Below are 19,926 nucleotides of genomic sequence, written 5' to 3'. Positions count from 1 at the left end.
GGGCTTCAACAGTTGTGGCTCACGGGCTCTAGAGCGCAGGCTCAGTAGCTGTGGCTCATCGGCCCAGCCGCTCTGCGGCATGTGGGATCCCCCCGGACCAGGGCTCGAACCCACGTCCCCTGCATTGGCAGGCGGACTCTTAACCACTGCGCCACCAGGGAAGCGCTGTGTTTGATTTTACAAGGGTGAAATTGAATGCATTCACTCTTCCATCCTCAGAGGGCTATCAGCAGTCTCACCCTGCTGCCTGCACAGTGATCGTTTTCAGAACAGAGAAGACCAGACACTGGTGTGGTCCAGCCTGGGGTGCTCGCACTGTGATGAGGTGATGGCATTTTTTGAGGCTGGATATAGTTATTGCCTTGCCCTATGTTTTTCTACCTGTATGTACATGGCTGACCTCTAAAGAGTGTGTCCTGTTAACTTCTAAGGTTAACATTTTCTCTTTCTTTAGTAAAATTTCTTACCTCTTACAGTAGCATTCAAACTTTTGAAACATAACCTAGAGTAGGAAATACATTTTACATCGCAATCCTGTAAATACAGTAGATTTTTTTGCATTTAAGTACGTATCAGTGAAACAAATGTTTTATAAAACAATACTGAACCCATATCGTGAGACATTTTTAATGTCCTATCCGTTTTCTTTTCTTTCTTCCCCTTTTCTCTCTTTTCTTTCTTTCAGTCCTTTCTTTTTAACATGGCATGACCAACTAATGAGTCCCACTTCTTAGCCTGAGAAGCACTGCCTTATGCCACATTAGCAAAATTATTCCTGGATATAACAATCCGTTTTATAACTGGAACTGATTATCTTTTCAATAAAGAAAATAAACCTAGCCATCATTTTGGACTGTTTTCGGATGGCTCTTGTCAAATATATTTCTGTGGCCAAAAGATCAATACAGTTTTTACACCAGACGAGAATATGGGTCATAAAACAAGAAAAAAATTTACGAAGTACTGGTTAGGTCACACTTGGGCTAGTATGTGTACTTCTGGTTAAACTACGTCAAGAAAGAGAATGAAACTAGAGAGAGATTCCAGGGAAGGCAAATGACAGGGCTGAAGTCCCCTGAGATTCAGGGTAAAGGACATTGTGAACACAGAAGCTTCCTGCAAAGGGTCCGATTTGCATCTGCCTCGTGACATCATCACTCTGCTTTGCATGCAGCAGTGAGCCTGGGATTCTTCTTTTTTTCTTTTTTTAACATCTTTATTGGAGTATAATTACTTCACAATGTTGTGTTAGTTTCTGCTGTATAATAAAGTGAATCAGCTATACGTACACATATATCCCCATATCCCCTCCCTCTTGTGTCTCCCTCCCACCCTCCCTATCCCACCACTCTAGATGGTCACAAGAGCCTGGGATTATTTTAATCTGATTTTTTTTCAGATTGATATCAAAGAGTTGCTTTGGAAATGAGTGAGTTCTTTTTTTGGACCTAAACAGTATGAATATATCTATATCCTTCAACTATGCAACCATGTTGCTGCCTTTAAATTCCAGGACTTGTCTTCTCAATATTTCTGTCCTGAGAGTGGTGTCCTTGGCATCTCATGATAGGGTTGCAAGTGAAGAGACCTCACAAAGAGGTTCACTTACTTTATTAAACACCTTCAGATGCCCAGAGACAAAGATAAAGACAGATCCATTATTTAGATATGCAGTGTGTAAGCCATGAGCCATTTTAGAAACCACACAATTCTTCCCCCTTCTTAACTCTCATTTTTCATGACTTGAGCAAGGGTACGAAACATATTTTGTCAACATTAAGATTCAAATTCAGTTTCACTGGTTCTTAAGCCAGTCTGTGTTTGTTTTCATTTTTTGTTTGTTTTTGTTGTTTTATTAAACCACTACATCTGATACCTCAAATGTGACCAGAGAATACTGCTATGGACTGGATGTATGTGCCATCCCAAAATTAATACCTGGAAGCCTTAATCTCCTATGTGATGGTGTTTGTAGGTAAGGTCTTTCACAGTTAATTGGGTTTAGACAAAGTCCTCAAGGTGGAGCCTCCCCCCCCCCATGATGGGATCAGTGCCCTGATAAGGAGATGAAGGAATCAAAACTCTCTCTCTATCATATGAGCCTCATGTGAGCAAGAAGGCTGCTGTCTACAAGCCAGGAAGTGGGCTCTCACCAGACACTGAATCTATTGGCTCTTTGATCTTAGACGTCCCAGACTCCAGACTTTGGGGAATCAATGTTTGTTGCTTAAGCCACCCAGTCTATGGTATTTTTTCTATAGTAGCCTGAACTACTGAATAAGACAAATATTGTTTTAATTTAATCACTAGCTGGAGAAGAGGAAAAATATCACTTCACCCTCCATAGATTGCTTTCACTTCTTTGTCTTATTCCCTGATTCCAATCTCTGCAACAAAACACCAGCAAGTCAAACACATGGATATGAGCAGGGCTATCTGACTGCTGCCCAGCACAGGCAGGCAGAGGCAAAGCAGGACAAGATTATGTCTGAGATCTCTTGCCATCTACCATCAAAATGATCATTGTGGGCTTGAGCAAATATTTGGGTCAAGGTAATTGTCTGGAGAATTTATTAATTGCACTGGTTAATGGATAATTATCAAACCATGCCCAGATGCTCTCTCCTTCCTTTTGTCCCCCACTGGTACACATAATACAGCAACAATTTTTCCATTTAATATACTAATAGGTTTGCCTTATCTTGTGTTTCGCTGGGAATTTGTTTAACCAAGACTTCACTGATGTGAACTGTTGTTTAAATTGAAAAATCTCAGTGCCTTCCCCAATGACCTTGATACAAATCTTATCTGTGCATGAAAGTGACAAAAACATATCTTTTTGTTGAGGCAGTGAGGGGATGAGCTAAGCTACATAGAGAAGTTACTTTAAATCTAGGACTGGAAATAAAGAGAAGGCTTGGTCCTTTCTTAGGGTTTACCTGATTCTCGACACAAACTTGATATGAATGTGTGACCCTGTCACTTCCCTCTGGAACTGTGTCAGCAGTTTGAAGGGGAAGGGCACCATACTTTTGTAGGAAAAGGTGTAGGTTTGACATTCAGGTTTAAGAAGGGAGAAGATGGTGGCGTCTGGAGAATTTTTATGTAGGCCTTGAAACTGTTCATTTCTTATTGGATCAACTACGCCTTTATAGGAGCATTTCTGATGCATTTTATGAGTTAATAGACTGTGTTTTGTGGTAGCCTGAGTTAAGCATCAGGATAATGAAAGGATATATTCAGAAGAGCCATTGGCAATGTCACTGGGTGAACTTGCGTTGTAACAAAATAGCTTCAACTGAAGGCCCGGACCAGCGATCTTGGTTCCATGATAGTAAGCAAAGAATTGCAAGCTACCACGTTAAGCTTAAGCACATTAAGCTTAAAAACAAAGCAAAGCTTATTTAAGCATAGGTACACTCTCAGAGAGGGAGAGGGAGAGCAGGCTGTTTCTGAGAGCGGGCTGTTTCAGTGAAGTGAAGCAGGCCCAAAGCAAAGTTTATCAAAGCAAAGGTACACTCTCAGAGACACAATGGGCTGTTTCTGCGAATTGAAAGCAGCATTCCTGTACAGGCTTCAGGGCGCTTTTAAGGAGCATTTTGCGGGGAGGTGAGGTGGGGGGAGGAGTGAGAGGTGATCATTATTTGATCAGCAGTCCCTGAGCTCTGTAACAAGTTTACTGCTGCGCATGCTGTCACCCTTGAATTGCTAAGAAACGCCCACTGGGGGGGTGGGGGGCAAAACCACCTATGGATTTTATTATATGAGTTTGGGTTTACTGTAGGTTATACGCCTCTCTGATAAGGGCATGCGCAGTCCTGGGAAGTCCCCTCGTGTTACTGTGCCCCTCTTTACCACCCACCACATGACCATACTTTCACCCGTTCTGGGCGGGGTCAAGGGAGAGTCCCCAGGAGGCTCTGGGTGTGTGACTTTATTTCTTCTAGTCTTTCTCGCCACTCTCACCTCCTTGCTGCTCAAGTCTGGGAGGGTCCCCAGATGGTTGGGTGTGTGACTTGATTTCTTGTTTTTCTCACCACTGTCACCTCCTTGCTGCTAGTGCCTGACTAACTACCTGACAAAACTGAGCAGGACCCTGTGGGGCTCCTGGGCACAAAAGCCTTTCTGTGTCCCCCATTTCTTTCTTTCTTTTTCTTTCTTTCTTTCTCCCTTCCTTCCTTCCTTCCTTCCTTCCTCTGTACTGGAGTATAATTGCTTTACAATGGTGTGTTAGTTTCTGCTTTATAACAAAGTGAATCAGATTTACATAAACATATGTCCCCATATCTCTTCCTTCCTGCGTCTCCCTCCCTCCCACCCTCCCTATCCCACCCCTCTAGGTGGTCACAAAGAACCGAGCTGATCTCCCTGTGCTATGCGGCTATTTCCCACTAGCTATCTATTTTACGTTTGGTAGTGTATATATGTACATGCTACACTCTCACTTTCTCCCATCTTACCCTTCCCCCTCCCCGTGTCCTCAAGTGCATTGTCTACGTCTGCGTCTTTATTCCTTTCTTGCCCCTAGATCCTTCATGGATCTAGGGAGGTTGTGCATTTCTAAGAATTTGTCCGTTTCTCCCAGGTTGTCCATTTTATTGGCATGGAGTTGCTTGTAGTAATCTCTCATGATCCTTTGTGTTTCTGCAGTGTCAGTTGTTACTTCTCCTTTTTCATTTCTAATTCTATTGATTTGAGTCTTCTCCCTTTTTTTCTTGATGAGACTGGCTAATGCTTTATCAATTTTGTTTATCTTCTCAAAGAACCAGCTTTTAGTGTTTTTGACCTTTGCTATCGTTTCCTTCATTTCTTTTTAATTTCTTTTTAATTTATTTCTGATCTGATCTTTATAATTTCTTTCCTTCTGCTAACTTTGGGGTTTTTTTTTTTTGTTCTTCTTTCTCTAATTGTTTTAGTTGTAAGGTTAGGTTGTTTATTTGAGATGTTTCTTATTTGTTAAGGTAAGATTGTATTGATATAAACTTCCCTCTTAGAACTGCTTTTGCCGCATCCATAGGTTTTGGGTCGTCTTGTTTTCGTTGTCATTTGTTTCTAGGTATTTTTTGATTTCCTCTTTCACTTCTTCAGTGATCTCTTAGTTATTAAGTAGTGTATTGCTTAGCCTCCATTTGTTTGTATTTTTTACAGATTTTTCCTTTAATTGATATCTAGTCTCATAGCGTTATGGTCGGAAAAGATACTTGATACAATTTCAATTTTCTTAAATTTACCAAGGCTTGATTTGTGACCCAAGATATGATCTATCCTGGAGAATGTTCCATGAGCACTTGAGAAGAATGTGTATTCTGTTGTTTTTGGATGGAATGTCCTATAAATATCAATAAAGTCCATCTTGCTTAATGTGTCATTTAAAGCTTGTGTTTCCTTATTTATGACCATTTTGGATGATCTGTCCATTGGTGAAAGCAGGGTGTTAAAGTACCCTACTTTTATCGTATTACTGTCTATTTCCCCTTTTATGGCTGTTAGTATTTGCCTTATGTATTGAGGTGCTCCTATGTTGGGTGCATAAATATTTACAATTGTTATATCTTTGTCTTGGATTGATCCCTTGATCATTATGTAGTGTCCTTCTTTGTCTTTTATAATAGTCTTTGTTTTAAAGTCTATTTTGTCTGATATGAGAATTGCTACTCCAGCTTTCTTTTGATTTCCATTTGCATGGAATATCTTTTTCCATCCCCTCACCTTCAGTCTGTATGTGTCCCTAAGTCTGAAGTGGGTCTCTTGTAGACAGCATATATATGGGTCTTGTTTTTGTATCCATTCAGCGAGCCTGTGTCTTTTGGCTGGAGCATTTATTCCATTTACATTTAAGGTAATTATCGATAGGTAGGTTCCTATTACCATTTTCTTAATTGTTTTGGGTTTGTTATTGTAAGTCTTTTTCTTCTCTTGTGCTTCCTGCCTAGAGAAGTTCCTTTAGCATTTGTTGTAAAGCTGGTTTGGTGATGTTGAATTCTCTTAGCTTTTGCTTGTCTGTAAAGGTTTTAATTTCTCCATCAAATCTGAATGAGATCCTTGCTGGCTAATCTTGGTTGTAAGTTTTTCTCCTTCATCACTTTAAATATGTCCTGCCACTCCCTTCTGGCTTGCAGAGTTTCTGCTGAAAGATCAGCTGTTAACCTTATGGGGATTCCCTTGTGTGTTATTTGTTGTTTTTCCCTTGCTGCTCTTAATATGTTTTCTTTGTAGTTAATATTTGATAGTTTGATTAATATGTGTCTTGGCATGTTTCTCCTTGGATTTATCCTGTATGGGACTCTCTGTGCTTCCTGGACTTAATTGACTATTTCCTTTCCCATATTAGGGAAGTTTTCAGCTGTACTCTCTTCAAATATTTTCTCAGTCATTTCTTTTTCTCTTCTTCTTCTGGGACCCCTATAGTTCGAATGTTGGTGCATTTAATGTTGTCCCAGAGGTCTCTGAGACTGTCCTCAATTCATTTCAGTCTTTTTTCTTTATTCTGCTCTGCGGTAGTTATTTCCACTATTTTATCTTCCAGGTCAGTTATCCGTTCTTCTGCCTCAGTTATTCTGCTATTGATCCTTTCTAGAGAATTTTTAATTTCATTTATTGTGGTGTTCATCACTGTTTGTTTGCCCTTTAGTTTTTCTAGGTGCTTTTCAAACGTTTCTTGTATTTTCTCCATTCTATTTCCAAGATTTTGGATCATCTTTACTATCATTATTCTGAATTGTTTTTCAGGTAGACTGCTTATTTCTTCTTCATTTGTTAGGTCTGGTTGTTTTTTATCTTGCTCCTTCACCTGTGGTGTGTTTCTCTGTCTTCTCAGTTTTGCTTGACTTACTGTGTTTGGGGGTCTCCTTTTCGCAGGCTGCTGATTCGTAGTTCCCGTTGTTTTTAGTGCCTGTCCCCAGTGGCTAAGGTTGGTTCAGTGGGTTGTGTAGGCTTCCTGGTGGAGGGGACTAGTGCCTGTGTTCTGGTGGATGAGGCTGGATCTTGTCTTTCTGGTGGGCAGGTCCATGTCTGCTGGTGTGTTTTGGGGGGTGTCTGTGGCCTTATTATGATTTTAGGCAGCCTGTCTGCTAATGGATAGGGTTGTGTTCCTGTCTTGATAGTTGTTTGGCATAGGCTGTCCAGCACTGTAGCTTGCTGGTCATTGAGTGGAGCTGGGTCTTGGCATTGAGATGCAGATCTCTGGGAGATTTTCATTGTTGGATATTACGTGGCTCTGGGAGGTTTCTTGTTGACCAGTGTCCTGAACTTGGCTCTCCCACCTTAGAGGCACAGCTCTGATACCTGGCTGGAGCACCAAGAGCCTGTCATCCACACGGCTCAGAATAAAAGGAAGAAAAGAAAGAAAGAAAGAAAGAAGAAGATAAAATAAAATGAAATAAAATAAAGTTATTAAAATAAAAAATATTTATTAAAAAAAATTTTAAGTAATGAAAGAAAAAAAGAAGAGAGCAATCAAACCAAAAAACAAATCCAGTGATAACAAGTGCTAAAAACTATACTAAAAAAAAAAAAACAAAAAAAACGGACAGACAGAACCCTAGGAGAAATGGTAAAAGCAAAGCTATACAGACAAAATCACACACAGATGCATACACATACACACTCACAAAAACAGAAAAAGGGAAAAAATATGTATATATCGTTGCTCCCAAAGTCCATCTTGTCAATTTGGCATGATTCATCGTCTCTTCAGGTATTCCAGCGATGCAGGTACATCAAGTTGATTGTGGAGATTTAATCCTCTGCTCCCGAGGCTGCTGGGGGAGATTTCCCTTTCTCTTCTTTGTTCTCACAGCTCCCGGGGTTCAGCTTTGGATTTTGGACCCGCCTCTGCGTGTAGGTTGCCTGAGGGCGTCTGTTCTTCACTCAGGACGGGGTTAAAGGATCAGCTGATTCGGGGGCTCTGGCTCACTCAGGCCGGGGGGAGGGAAGGGTACAGAATGCGGGGCGAGCCTGTAGCGGCAGAGGCCGGCGTGACGTTGCACCACCCTGGGCCGCGCTGTGTGTTTTCCCGGGGAAGTTGTCCTTGGATCACAGGACCCTGGCAGTGGTGGGCTGCACAGGCTCCCGAGAGGGGAGGTGTGGAGAGTGACCTGTGCTCGCACACAGGCTTCTTGGTGGCGGCAGCAGCAGCCTTAGCATCTCATGCCCGTTTCTGGGGTCCGTGCTGATAGCCGCAGCTCGCGCCTGTCTCTAGAGCTCCTTTAAGCGGCGCTCTTAATCCCCTCTCCTTACACACTGTGAAACAAAGAGGCAAGAAAAAGTCTCTTGCCTCTTTGCCAGCTCCAGACTTTTTCCCGGACTCTGTCTTGGCTAGCTGTGGTGCACTAGCTCCCTTCAGGCTGTGTTCACGCAGCCAACCCCAGTCCTCTCCCTGGGATCCGACCTCCGAAGCCTGAGCCTCAGCTCCCAGCCCCACCCGCCCCGGCAGGTGAGCAGACAAGCCTCTTGGGCTGGTGAGTGCCAGTCGGCACCGATCCTCTGTGTGGGAATCTCTCCACTTTGCCCTCCGCACCCCTGTTGCTGTGCTCTCCTCCGTGGCTCCGAAACTTCCCGCATCCACCACCCGCAGTCTCTGCCTGTGAAGGGGCTTCTAGTGTGTGGAAACCTTTCCTCCTTCACAGCTCCCTCACACTGGTGCAGGTCCCATCCCTATTCTTTTGTCTCTGTTTTTTCTTTTGCCCTGCCCAGGTACATGGAGGAGTTTCTTGCCTTTTGGGAGGTCTGAGGTCTTCTGCCAGCGTTCAGTAGATGTTCTGTAGGAGTTGTTCCACGTGTAGATGTATTTCTGGTGTATCTGTGGGGAGGAAGGTGATCTCCGAGTCTTACTCTTCCACCATCTTGAAGCTCCTCCTCTGTTCCCCTTTTCTTGATTGCAGGAGATAGGCTTCATTCAGCCTCCATGCCCTTCCCTGAGCTCCAATGGGCAGGTTCGAACAGTTGCTAGTTAGGGAAGGGAGGGGATGATGCAGAGACAAGGGAGGAGCAGTCAAGAAACAATAGTGCAGCCTTGGGGCAGGTCCTGGTTCCCCCTCAAGGGATACAGACAAGAACATCTTTGAGCTGTTTTGCAGATACTGAATCCCCCACCAGGTGGGAGAAGTTAACTGTGTGCTGCCCACAAGCACAGAGACCCCAGATGGGTTGGAACCAGAAGGTTGAGGATGCCGACTCCCACTTACCTCACCACCAGCCAATCAGAAGAACGTAGGAGCTGATCACGCCCTCTTTGAACCATTACTATAAAACTCCTCACTACCCTCTCCAGGTCAGGACACAGTTTTGAGGGCATTAGGCTGCTGTGGCCCCCTTTGCCTGGCAAAGCAACAAAGCTGTTCTTTTCTACTTCACCCAGACTCTGCCTCAGAGATTTAATTCGGTGTCAGGGTACAGAGGCTAGATTCAGCTTCGCCATCTTGTTCAGTTAAACAGAAGTTCCAAGTATTAAATTTCTTAGTATCAATTAACACAACACCCTAGGCCGAAACACATCACACAGATGAGTATTTGTTCTGAAGGAGAAGACATTCCTTCAGTTTAAGAAAATGCCTGGCCATGTCATAACTTGTTTTCCATTGTTATGTTAATGTTTTTCCTTATTATATGTAATTGGAGAAATGGTAAGGCCCCCCCAGCGTGGAGAAAGAGAACCGCCGTGCCTGTGTCAGTATGTGTTTGTGTGAGCGAGTGTGCGTGAGGGTAAGAGAGGGAGAGAAGGAGGAATGGTATGGTTGGATATTAAAGGGTATACACGGCCACATTTCTAGACCACAGGATATCTACAATTGGATGAGAAATGCTCCTCAGAGAACTACAGCTGCTTCACAGGAATGCCACTTGCTGCTAGACGCACCTGGAGCACACCATTTCCTGACAAATCATTTCACAGAAGCCTATTCCCTAGGTGGGCTAGTAAGAGTAGATTACTAGAACTTAAAAAAAAAAAAAGAGAGAAAGATCATATGATATATTTTAGGGTCTTACACAGTCTCTCAGCCTCATAAAGATAAAATATAAAAATTTTTTTAAATTTAAAACGTTTGATCTCTCCGACTCAGGAAATGTAGTGCCATGTATAGGTAGTTTGCCTCATTCACATGGAGTGGGCTGGGAATAAGAAATTCATTATTATGAGATACTTTGAGATGTCTTTAATCTGTTAAAAAAAAAAAAAGTACACACACATGTATACTGTTGTTTTGCTGTACTTCTTTTCAGCAGCCAAGTCATCCCCAAGAGGGTTGGCTCACTGGTTTATTTCTATGTACGTGGATGAAATTTATCTATGTATAAGAGAATATAGTCGCTGACCTTTACATGGTATAAGGAAACAGTGTGAATCTTAGTTCCTAATCACTCACCCTTCAGCTAGTCTTCAGCCCGCAAGGCATTGGTAAAACACCAGCCATAAGGAAAGGAAATTTTAAGAAGTCAGGTAAGGGAATGACAGTCACTAAAGACACCAGGTGCGTATTGGCAAAGTTAAGGGATTTCACACACAGCTGTTCATGGTGGCAGAATTAAATGCTCTTACAGCTTCAGAGCCTTGTCTTTGCTGAATTTCCTTCCATTTTTTTGCCTCCTGAGATTCAATTCATAGCCTGTCAGCATAACATTGTTTTTAAGTTATCATGAGAAATGGTAAAGCTCTTTTGAGGGAATCAGTATTAAAGAAGACGGTCTTGACTCAGACATAGAGAGAATGAAGGCGAGTAAATCCCACACATCTTCCCGGGGCTCAGGACTGAAGTAGGTGCAGACATGATGTCCACTCTGGAGAGTCACAATCCTCATGACAGGGACGCGAAGTGAGGGAGTGAAACAGTGGCAAAACAGCCACGTTAATCAGACACGTATTGTTTGGTTTACTAGCGTTATCTTTAACCCACACAATAATCTTTGCAAGTAAATATTCCACCCATTGTGCACGTGACTAACCTGAGGCTTTGCGAGGTTACTTTACCTTCTCAGGGTCACCCAGTTTGTGAATAATGGCAGAGTCGGGATTTGGTCAGTGGTTAATTGATTCTAAATTTCCCCCTAACTTCACCAAGCCTCTCAGAGGTCCAGCTTGAGCGGGGAGCTGTTTTCATCTCCAGTCATTTGGCAAGAGCTTTCCTCCTAATACCTAGTGTGTGCTGACCTAGTGTAGGAAAGTGTGCTGAGTATTATGGGCTCACCGTACCAGCACATAGTCATGGAAGAGAAAGAAACAGACAGCCCAAGGAAATTGTAATATGTATACAGTAGACACACACACACGCACAAGAAAAAAAAAGTCAGCGGACGAACAGGAAGGAAATTAACTCTGCTTTGGATGATTAAGAACACTCATGAGAAAGGTTTAAATTTAGTTATACCTTGAAGGTTAGCCACACACGGGAAGAGGAACATTATGGCTGAAACAGGTGAAGATGAACGCTGAGCGAAAGTGTAGGGTAAAGTCTGGGAGTTCATGACTCAGCTGGATGAAAGAGTACATAAGGATGAAAGGATACTAATTCCAAAATTAGGAAATTTATAGTTGATTCTGCATACAAAGGGGGCATTTGAATTTTTCTTAAAAAATATGGTATGATTGTTTTACAGATTATGAAGATAATCTGGCCCCAGGTTGCAGAAGGTAGAATTTAATAAAAGTCTTTAGGCTCTGGGGGGAGTACGTAGAGTGTGATAGAAATAAGAATATCTGGAAAAAATATTTCTGTCTGAAAGCACAGATTTGAAAAGAGTAGCTGAGGGTGCAGCCCAGGAGCTTGACCCTAAGTGCTAATAAATAATGACCCCAGGTGACACCAATTCAGTTAGCGTCTCCATTCCTTGCTCTGAAAAGGTGATCAGTGTTACAAGAGGAATGGATTGGATGTACCTGCTCCAGAGAGTGAAGAATAAACATTGCCCCCACTAAGCAAGCTGTGGATAAGCCTTAAGGGCAGTGAACTTCCTGACAAGAGTCTGGAGAACAGTGAAGTGGAGCCTTAGCTCTTAACTGCTAAGGTAAGCTTTGGGCTGACATCCTCTTATAAAAGGTGAGAATCTGGAAAAGACACATCCATACTCTTAAGCGCTCTCTCTCTTGCTTCACAGAGACCTCCTAAACACACTCGGCACAAAGACCCCCATTCTCTCTGAAAAGTAGCTTCCTGTGGCCACAGTCAAACACCAGATAAACTGCGTATTTGCCTCTAAATCCTATGACTATGATCATTTAGGTCTGAAACTATTTAAAGCAGACAAACCCACGTGCTGCATCATTATTCTTATTTTTTTCGATAAAGCTCCCAGGGATGCAGGTGGCTATACCAAGAAGCTAATGAGTATTAAGTCTCACTGCTCCTGATTTGCAGGATCCTTTAAGGCTCTAGAAAGAGCCTGAAAACGTGTAAAGCCTGTGGAATTTGCTGGCCTTTTTTATTCTGAATTGTAATTTGTTGCGACTTTTTTTTCTTGTCTAAGTAAACGTTCACACTTACACCTAATTTTTTATACTATTTTATAAAGAGGGCCTCCCCAAATATTATAAGCTGCCCCTCCATGGTTTCTTTACCTTGGGCCATATAACTTCCTGATGTACTCTCTAAGCTATATTGGTTGAAAATATAAGCCTAGCTAACGAAATGAATTCACTCACTAAATACAATTACAGTTTTTCCCTGCTATTGGAAGGCAGAGTGTTCCTATGAAACCTCTCCTAAGCTGAAATGGTGCAAAGTAAAGAAGCAATTACCTTAGGACACGTCTTGCTAATGACACACAAAATAAATCAAGACAAAGCACAGATGCCCACAGACACCTTTCAAAGCTACGGCGGCTGGATGCTGGGATGCTGAGTGTAGTTCCCTGGGAAGGAGCTTGGTGAGGCCACCCTCCCTACCTGGGGTGCCCGCTGCCTCTGTATAACAGTTTGCCGCAAAACAAATACTGAACGCTATTTTCAATTTTCACCTTTTTTCATAAAAGCGCAAATCCTCTTCTGATTTCTTTCAGTTAGAGAAAACAGGTACTGATGCTGGTCTTTGGTGAAAGCAAAGTGGTGAAAAGTGAACTTTCGAAAAGAGAAGGAAACCTATATTGATTTCCAGTCACTTGAATATCAGGGATCATATACCCATCATTAAATTGGTTTGTAATATTTATTTTGCAGCCATTTGTGTCAGCAGTTGACAAAAAAAGCCAGTTGTCTGTTAAGGCCAATCCCTCCTGACAAAAATCTGTATAATCTGCATAGAAGAGAAGGTAACATCTTTTTCTTCTCTGTGGTAAGTGACGTACACCCATGTTTTTTTTCCTTTGAGTTTTTTTTTTTTACATCTTTATTGGTGTATAATTGCTTTACAATGGTGTGTTAGTTTCTGCTGTATAACAAAGTGAATCAGCTACATGCATCCATATATTCCTATATCCCCACCCTGGCTTGAGCCTCCCTCCCACCCTCCCCATCCCACCCCTCTAGGTGGTCACAAAGCACTGAGCTGATCTCCCTGTGCTATGCAGCTGCTTCCCACTAGCTATCTATTCTACATCTGGTAGTGTATATATGTCATGCCACTCTCTCACTTCGTCTCAGCTTCCCCTTCCCCACGCCGTGCCCTCAAGCCCGTTCTGTACGTCTGTGTCGACATACATCCATTTTATTCAAGAGCGATTTCTAGTTATTGAGGAACAGATTAAAGAATGGAGGTGCAAAACACATCTCCATTTTTTAATTGCTAAATATTGAATGGTTATCTGATATAGCTCGTCTAATATTATGATAAAGGTTTTGTATGAACAATGATAATTCGTAACTAGAGTTTATATTGAGCTGCAGCAGTTTACCTGGCAACAATTGATGTCAACAGAGACGAAGAAAGTGGAAATGTCAGTAACAGCTATAGCCTGGTTTCTTCCAGCGGATTTCTACGTAGGGTGATAAATAGTGCCATTACTTGGGGGTCAACAGCAATATAACTGTACATCAAGCTTGTTTCCCTCTTGTGCAGAATATCAGCCTTAGAATGAACAACGCAAGGATCAGTAAGAGAATTGGCAAATGTTTTATATGGAATACTTAACGAGCTATGGCAGCCAATTAGGAGGAATAAGGTTGGCTTATTACAAAATTGATAAATTCTTATTTAAAAACAAAATTGATAAGTTCTACAATGGATTCTAGCAAACCAGATGATGTTTGTGGAGTTTTTTAAGGTAAATAAATTGGCGAGGATGTGTGTCCATCAACCGTGAAGAGTGGTATTTAGACAGGTGTAAGAGCAGGAAATCAACTCCATATTTTTTTTAAGTTTGTTGAGTTTTCTTCCAATCATGTAAATAAACAAATACTGTCAGCACCTAGTCAGAAGGGGACTTTAGCTTTATGAAGTTCGGGGCAGTCGGCCTGCTTTGTGAAGCTTGGGAAAACCATCTCCTTTGTGTCACTAGGATCTGTACTTTTACATCACTCCCATCCCAGATCTGTTGTCCAACCAAAGTCTTGGATTTTACTGCATATTGTGATTACACCTGAGGTTTTATGTTTTTGATATACACAATAAAAATTTAAGTAGAATAAAAATCCTAGAGGCGTTCTTAGTATTTTGCAGTGTTAATATATATATATATTTTTTTCTTTTTTTTTCTGGTATGCGGGCCTCTCACTGTTGTGGCCTCTCCCGTTGCGGAGCACAGGCTCCGGACGCGCAGGCTCAGCGGCCATGGCTCACGGGCCCAGCCGCTCCGCGACATGTGGGATCCTCCCTGACCGGGGCCTGAACCCTCGTCCCCTGCATCGGCAGGCGGACTCTCAACCACTGCGCCACCAGGGAAGGCCAATATATATTGTTTTATTTTATTACCTGCTAGTTCTTAAACTTAACTCTGTCTAGAACAAAAGTCTCCTGTTGACTGATGTGTTCTGAGGACAGGACTGATGTTAGAGCATCAGCAATCTGTTGATAATGAGTTGGAAGGGAAACCTTGTTTTCAAGGGCCAGAATACCAAATGAGATTTACTGCATTTTTCCTGATTATAAAAGCACTGTGTTCCTCTTAAAAACATGTGGTTTTTTTACTGTAATTGTCCATATTCCTACTTCACAGTTAACTTCAGATTCTGATTCAGTAGGTATGGGATGGGACCGGGACGTCTGTGATTTTAATAAATTCTCCAGGTGATCCTGATCTATACCAATTTTGAGAACCAATTATGAATTACACATGCTGTCTTGTTTTTGTTATATCATTGTTAACAAAGTTGTTACATTGTTAACAAAATATTTTATGAGTGTGTATTTATTTCATTAATACCTCTTTGAAAGTATGATTTTCGATGGTCTCATGGTTTCCCATCATAGAAATGGACCGTAGGGAATTCCCTGGCGGTCCAGTGGTTAGAACTCCATGGTTCCACTGAAGGGGGCATGGGTTCAATCCCTGGTTAGGTCACTAAGATCCCGCATGCCAGGTGGCCTCAGCCAAAAGAAATGGGCCATAAAGTTTAAAATTTTTTTTTAATTTTTAATTTATATATTTATTCTAATTTAACTCTTACAAATTATGTAGAAGGAAACATTTCTATATTATAAACATTTCAAACCTTCTGATAAATTTCTTCAGATAGATTTTTAGAAGTAATATTAGTAGACCAAAAGATGTGCATTCTTTAAGTGTTTAAAATTTATTTTATTTATTTTTGGCTGCTTTGGGTCTTCATTGCGGTGTGTGGGCTTTCTCTAGTTGCAGCGAGCAGAGGCTCCTCTTCGTTGTGGTGTGCGGGTTTCTCATTGCAGTGGCTTCTCTTGTCGCGGATCACGGTCTCTAGGCATGTGGGCTCAGTAGTTGTGGCTCACGGGCTCTAGAGCACTGGCTCAGTAGTTGTGGCGCACGGGCTTAGTTGCTCTGCGGCATGTGGGATCTTTCCGGACCAGGGCTGAAACCCGTGTCCCCTGCATTGGCAGGCGGATTCTTAACCACTGTGCCACCACGGAAGCCCTAAGGCTTAAAAGAATGTTGCTATTTTCCAAAAAAGTTACAATAATTTATACTGGTAGCTATAATATTGCTCTTGTGACCTTACTCCACCAGTTTTAAATGTTATAATTATTTTTATCACTGCTAATTTGACAGCTGAAAACCATTATCTCCTTGTATTCTTAATTTGCATGTGTTTGAGTATAGAGAGGTTAAACTTTTTTTTTCTATGTTTATGGGCTCTTGGTCGTCTTTCTTTAGTGGATTGTCTATTCATATCCTTTTTCAAGGCAGAGTTAAAGGTCCTCGGTTAACCACAGAACAGGGAAAGAGTTTGAAATTCCCCCAGGACATCTGAATCTTCTCCTTCCTCTAACCTCTCAAGTCTTAACTAATGAGCGCTGATGGATTCCAGGCAGCCATACCAACGTTACAACTTAACGGGTGGTCTCTAATCCAGACTATTTGTTCTCAGGGTGAAAGAAGACCTGGGAGGGGGGCGGGGATCTCCTCCCACTGTCAATACCCTTCTCTTGACCTCAAGTTACCATAGGCAGGAGGGAAGTCAGGGCCGCCTGGCTCTGTGCAGGGCTCCGTTCAGTCTCCTGGGACACTCCCCGTCCCCGCCGCCACCAGAAGAGGAACCCCTTCAGTCCCTCTGACCCTGTCTGCTACCATCACCCACGGCTACCAAGAAACTCAGCACTCATAGCTTTTCGCGCACGCTCTGGACTCTGGTCCCGCAACATCCCCAAATCTGAACGCATCTTCCACCCTCTCTCAATGCCTGCCACCTTTCCACGGTGCCCTCTGAAACTCAGGATCCCTCATCAGCTACATCTCCTTTATTTTCAGACCCTTCTCTGAATGCCTCGGTTCCATATTGTTCTTTTTGGCTCAGGGAGGAGAGTGCTGTTTGTCTCCGGCAGCTCTCTCTGCTGGCAGCTGGTCTGTCTCTCACCCATTTTCTCACCCTGGGCTAGGATGTGTACTTGTGTCCTCCTTGCCCTTCAAGATCTTCTCGGGCCATAGTCCTCCAGATTCTGTAAAGGCTTTTAGCTTTGAAGCTAATGCGAACTCTGCTGGTCTCCATGCCTCCTAGTTGAGGTCACCTCTACACCCCAGTTTTCTCACTCTCATTCCCTGACTCTTTCAGCTCATGGCTCATGCTGTCAACCACTAGTCACAGGACGATTTTGGGTGATTTTTAATAGCCTCAATTCTGACCCTTCAAAATCTTTATTGTCTCAGACCCTGACCTTCCTCTCTTCTAGTGACCTTGCACTTCACCCAACCTCAGCCACTTTCTCAGATAGTTATACCTTATATCTTGACTTTACCAATCACCACACTCCCTCCATCTCCTCAGTTTCAAGCATCCCACCTTCTGATTTCCACATTCTGTCTTTTGAGCTCACTTCATCTAAGCACCCTGACTCTTATAATTCTTTGACCCTACTGGGATCTTCAGTCCATTGAACGTATTAAATTTTCACAGCAACCCATTCCTTTAATGTCATTGGTTCCTTCCTTACCCAGCTTAAATTCCATGTTCCATGCATGTGTCCTTAACTCCCTTCTTGTTTCTACTCACTTGTTTCTACTCCCCGGCAAAATCCCAAACCTGGCTAAGTGCAGCCATCAGGCTAATCATTTGCAGCATCCGCCCAGCTGATGAGCCTCGGAGGAAACACGTCCATGCCGAGCTGTCTCACTTTGAACTTGTCCATGTGTTCAGCTCAGTAGTTGTATTATATTTCTGGTCCATGGATTCTCCCCTTTCCTGGGACCATTGGTATCTTCTCTTTCTACAAGCATTTAAAACATTCTCAATCTTTGCTCATGTCTTTGATTTTTATTTTTCTGAGGAAATAGAAACAATGAGAAAATAACATCTACTTCATTTCACTTACCTTAATCTGTGCCTGCCTACTCTGCCTTCACTCTTGTTACTATACATGGACGATTGCATTAATGAATTCTTCATGCCTCCCTCTAGACATCTTATTTGATGGTTCCTGTCACTAAGAAGTGAAATGTATTTCCTCACCTTTTGACTCTGGGTTTGACATTGTGACTTGCTTTGGCTGATTGAATGAAGAAAAAGTGACAGTGCCAGTTCCAAGCTTAGGTTGCAAGTGGCCTTAAACTTTTCCACTGGTGTTTGTATGCCTCAGCCATTACCGTGGGCCCAGGCTCCAGAATGGGAAACGTCAATTAGACCTGAGCCCAATCCGTGAAGACAAAGCTGATTCACCAAACTCCAGCATAGAAATATTTTTGAATACTTAACTTATGTACATCTAATACCACTAAATTGTATTCATCACTGAGTACATATTTACTTTTTTAATTAATTTTATTTTGAGATCATCATAGATTCACATACAGTTATGAGAAATAGTACAGAGAGTTTCTATGTACCCTTTACCCAGTTCTTCCCAGTTGAAATATTTGGCAAAACTAAATTATAGTATCACAGTTAGGATATTGGCATTGATCCAGTCAACGTACAGAACATTTCCATCATCACAGGGAGCCCTCACACTGCCCTCAGTAGTGCATTCTTTTTCATTGCTGAGTAGTCTTCCATGGTCTGGCTGTACCACAGTTTGTTTGACCAGTTGCCTACTGAAGGACATGTGGGTTGTTTCCAGTTTACAGCTGTTATGAACAAAGCTGCTGTAAACATTTGTGTACAGGATTTGGTGTGAACATAACTTTTCATTTCTCTGGGATAAATGCATAGGAGTGCCATTGCTGAGTGGTATGGGAATTCCATATTTAGTTTTTTGAAGAAACTTCCAAACTGCTTTCCTGAGTGGCTGCACCATTTTTTTAAATTTTTTTTTTACTGAAGTATAGTTGATTTACAAAGTTGTGTTAGTTTGAGGTGTACAGCAAAGTGATTCAGCCATAAACACACACACACACACACACACGTTTTTTAGATTCTTTTCTGTTATAGACTATTATAAAACATTGAGTATAGTTCCCTGTGCTATACAGTAGGTCCTTGTTGGCTATCTATTTTATACATAGTAGTGTCTTTATGTCAATCCCAAACTCCTAATTTATCTCCCTCTCCTCCCCACAACATAACCATAAATTTGTCCTCTATGTCTGAGGGTCTATCTCTGTTCTGTATACAAGTTCATCGGCATCTTTTTTTTTTTTTTTTAGATTCCACATATAAGCAATATTGTACGATATTTGTCTTTCTCTGTCTGCCTTACTTCTGAGTGGCTGCACCATTTTACATTCCCACCAGCAATGTATGAATGATCCAGTTTCTCTGCATCCTTGCCGGCATTTGGTGTTATCATTTCTTAATTTTAGCTTTTCTGATGAGTGATATCTCATCGTGGTTTAATTTGTATTTCCCTAATGACTTATGATACTGAAGTTCATGACTGACTTTGATGAGAGATTTTATATTGAAAGCATATCTGTAACTCTCAAATAATGGCTTTTAGGAAATTTACCACTTCTCCTCATCAATCCCCAGTGGCTTCCAAAGCAGAAGTTATTAACTCTACCATGGATTATGTTGGCTAAGTAGTAAAAGATTATCAAAAATCATATGTTTCACCAGCGCTAAGATCCTTAAAAGAATAATATAACTGTTATGAAAAAATCACCTCTTCATTTGTAGGAAACCAGTTAAGGAAGGGATGAACAGATTCAGGTCATATGACATGGGCCATTCAATGGTAGGATCCTTAAGGATGACAGAGATGTCATAGTTTTTTTTTCCTTGATAGCCAATGAGATAATAAATTCTAAAGTCAGGAGAGCAGAATATTAACTGTTCTAAAATCTCACCTCTTGGACACAAATAATATCAGATTTATTGAGAAAATGACACCTATAGATCTTTATCTTTCATCTCTCAACCAGTCATCATCTGAGAGAGATAATAAATGCTCTAGGGAGTCTCCTAAATTTTAGAAAATAGAGCTCTTGGGCTTGCTC

At 41.9% G+C, this 19,926-nt stretch overlaps 1 long non-coding RNA gene across 2 annotated transcripts in view; it reads left to right on the top strand.

Moving 5' to 3' along the window:
* LOC307179674 overlaps positions 1-19,926 on the top strand; it is a 177,321-nt gene that overhangs the window by 145,447 nt on the left and 11,948 nt on the right. For both annotated transcript variants that reach the window (XR_013825501.1, XR_013825502.1), the window contains exons 8-9: positions 11,837-12,000; positions 13,148-13,262. This is a non-coding gene — a long non-coding RNA (uncharacterized lncRNA). The remainder of the gene's footprint in view (positions 1-11,836; positions 12,001-13,147; positions 13,263-19,926) is intronic.

Source organism: Stenella coeruleoalba, assembly GCF_951394435.1.
Source record: "Stenella coeruleoalba genome assembly, chromosome: 21".
In the NCBI taxonomy this organism is placed as follows: domain Eukaryota; kingdom Metazoa; phylum Chordata; class Mammalia; order Artiodactyla; family Delphinidae; genus Stenella; species Stenella coeruleoalba.
The sequence above is the reverse complement of the archived record's forward strand: the minus strand, read 5'-3'. Positions and strand labels throughout refer to the sequence as shown.